The sequence below is a fragment of the Oryctolagus cuniculus genome, chromosome 12 (genome assembly GCF_051225735.1).
Source record: "Oryctolagus cuniculus isolate XC-2025 breed Fujian yellow rabbit chromosome 12, ASM5122573v1, whole genome shotgun sequence".
Taxonomy (NCBI): Eukaryota; Metazoa; Chordata; class Mammalia; order Lagomorpha; family Leporidae; genus Oryctolagus; species Oryctolagus cuniculus.
The window spans coordinates 62,082,501-62,085,782 of NC_142878.1; the positions used below are offsets into that span (position 1 = coordinate 62,082,501).

Here is a 3,282-nt window from a genome sequence, read left to right on the forward strand (position 1 = left end):
CTCCAGCACTCACTGCTGCTTCCCAGGGTCTGCTTTGGTGGGAAGCCAGAGTCAGGACCACATCTGGGGATGGATCTCAGGCAGTCTGATGTGGGAGAAGGGCACCCTAATTTTCATCTTAACCACTAGGTAGGCCAAATGCATCCCCTGGTGACTCAAAAACAACAAACTCTTATTGCTTCCTGTTCTGGAGGCTGGGAAGTCCAAGACCTAGGCACCTGCAGGCTCAGTGACTAAGGGCGGCTTCCTCAGAAGGCACCTGCTCAGGGCATCCCACAGCCACACCCTCTGATCCCTTCACCATGGGGTTAGGATTTCAGCATACAAATATTCCTACCACTACAGCTTGCTAGCAGCTGGCGTTTCTGGGTTGATTATCATGTGGTCTGCAAGTGCAGCCAGTCTTTTGTGTCCTTTTCCAAGACTCTGTATACCTTTCACTCTGGTTACTGTTAATACTATGGCCTACTTTCTACTAAAATGACAATAAAAGTGGTGAAAGTGGCAGTTCTGTGCCAGCGCTGTGGTATAGTAGGCTAAGCCTCCACCTGTGGCACTGGCATCCCATGTGGGGACTGGTTAGTGTCCTGGCTGTTCTTCTTCCAATCCAGCTTTCTGCTACAGCCTGGGAAAGCAGTGGAGGATGGCCGAAGTGCTTGGGCCCCTGCACCTGCAAGGGAGATCTGCAAGACGCCCCTGGCTCCTAGCTTCAGATCGGCCCAACTCCAGCTGTTGCAGCCATTTGGGGGAGTGAACCAGCAGATGGAGGATCTCTCTCTCTCTCGCTCTCTGTAACTCTTGTTTCTCAAATAAATATATAAATCTTTTTTTTAAAAAAAGGGGCAGCTCCATCCATCTTTTTTCCTGAGTGTAATGGACATCCTTCTACAGTTTTGCCAGTGCTTACCATCTACTTCAGTTTTCTTTAAAGTGTCTCTCTCTCTCTCTCTTCCTCCCTCCATTCTTTCCTCCCTCCTTCCCTCCCTCCCTCATTGTGTGTGTGTATGTGTGTATGTATTTGTTTACTTCAGCTATAGAATGCAATAGGAACTTACTAGGCTGCCTTGTATCCTGGGTGTGATTTTACTTGGGACAATTGGATATGCTTGCAAGCATTTAGAAAAAGTATACAGCTTCCCAAGAAATAGAGATTCCCAAACCATATCCTGGTATCCACATTGATAAAAGATCTGATCCTGGCCGGCGCCGTAGCTCAATAGGCTAATCCTCCACCTAGCGGCACGGGCACACCGGGTTCTAGTCCCGGTCGGGGTGCCAGATTCTTTTCCGGTTGCCCCTCTTCCAGGCCAGCTCTCTGCTGTGGCCCGGGAAGGCAGTGGAGGATGGCCCAAGTGCTTGGGCCCTGCACCCCATGGGAGACCAGGAAAAGCACCTGACTCCTGCCTTCGGATCAGTGCGGTGTGCCGGCCCATTGGAGGGTGAACCAACTGTAAAGGAAGACCTTTCTCTCTGTCTCTCTCTCACTATCCACTCTGCCTGTCAAAAAAAAAAAAAAAAAAAAAAAAAAAAAAAAAAAAAATCTGATCCCAGGCCTTTGCTTACCAAGGGTACCTTGGTCTTGGGCTAGTTTATAGAAGTCCTCTGTTCATCTCCCTCTTTGGCCACTACATGTCTTCCTACTCTACTAGAATGCAGGTGGCTGGCTATCTACAAGCAGTTTTATTGACACCTTCCTCTTGGAGAGCAAATTAACAATAGAGGGGAAAGAGTACATGTTTCTTTCTTTGTCACAAGTATATTACTATCTGAGTATTTTTAATTGCTTAAAAATAGAATTCAGATTAACAAAACAAAGGAAATCAAAACTATTTATAACTCTTTCTCCCCCAGACAACACCCTATTAAATTTTTCATTCTTTTTGATGAATATATAGTACACACATTTTTCTTGGGTCATCATCTGATTTTATAAGCCCATGGGAAATGCAATTTTCAGAGTTTTATTGGTGAGTCATGTGTCTCAGAGCAGAGACTGTTCCAAATCCAACATGACTGACTGCTTGGTAAAGTGTCAGGAGGGGAAAAAAGCTGTGTGCATCTAATTCTTTAGGAGAAACTCCCAGCACATTGGGACACACTGATATCCCAATTCATTTATTAAGAAGCTAAAACATTGACTAAGAACAGAAAAAGAAGGATGGAGAAACCTGGAGACAAATTGTATGTCTGCATTTTTCCAGGGCTGGCCTTAGAGATGAACCATAGAAAACAGTTCCAGCATAACCAAGAGAACATGTGATTGCAGAGAAAGTTATCTGACTGATGTCCCTTCCTGGCAATGGACGTTGTAAGTTAGCAAGTGCAGAGAAGGAAAAATCCAAACAGTGTTATGGGGCACTTCTTGCAGGGAAGGGAAACAGAAAGCATTTTTACCTTGATTATTTTGCATTGTGCCACCCAAGTTTCATAATGGGAGCCCTGAGAATTTTATTTTTATTCAACCAACAACCTACCTGCAAATGGCTGGTGCTCTCTAGCTCCAGTTCTGGCCCAGTCTTCAAGGGAAGCCGTTTGTTAACTCCCGATGTTCCAAAGATGCCAACTGAGTTAGCTCCCAGCAAGAAGTCTGTCCAAGACGCTGGGATCCCTTGTGACTGAAAAAAGGGAAGAATGTTTTCTGAGAAGGATTTCATGTTTATAGCCATTCTGTTAATGTGTTCATCCTTTATGATGGTGTTGAAGACATGAAGCTTACAGTAAACTGGATCAGGAGTATGTTTACTGGTACATCTAAGCAGTTATTACAAATATCAGGTCTCACCTAGTTTATTTTTGTGATCTTCCACCTTCCACCCCCCACCAAGGATATGCATCTGCTGTCCCAGGAAAGTTGAGTATCTGGCAGGCTCTAAATAGCAACCACTGTCATCCTGAGCACAAATGCTGCCTGTTTCCACCACTCTTACTCCATAAAGTGGAACAGGATTTGTCTCAAAATAATCTGTGGAATTCCAATTGTCCTCAACATGGAAGATATGAGGGCCATTTCTTCCTTTGTCCACGTTAGAAGGGAGGGTTAAGTAAGTGTTCGTCCACAGTTGGTTTCAGCAAGAGGATGCGTTTATCAGCAATCTCTTTTCTGAGGACCAGAAGAGGTTTGTGACTTCCTCTGAGTCATGGTTCCCCTCAATGGCTTCTCAGGCCTGGAATCCCTTTCTCCTACTCCCACTCCTACGGCTCCCTCCCCACTGGAAGTTCTAAGATGAAGCTTACAGAATGTGGAAAGTATTTCAAGGGAACTGTGGCAATGCCTAGGAGGAA

At 45.2% G+C, this 3,282-nt stretch overlaps 1 long non-coding RNA gene across 1 annotated transcript in view; it reads right to left on the bottom strand.

The window, feature by feature from the left end:
- LOC149123076 (uncharacterized) overlaps positions 1–2,741 on the bottom strand; it is a 14,278-nt gene extending 11,537 nt beyond the window's left edge. Inside the window, exon 1 of the long non-coding RNA XR_016218545.1 lies at positions 2,475–2,741. This is a non-coding gene — a long non-coding RNA (uncharacterized LOC149123076). The remainder of the gene's footprint in view (positions 1–2,474) is intronic.
- Positions 2,742–3,282: the final 541 nt, after the last annotated feature.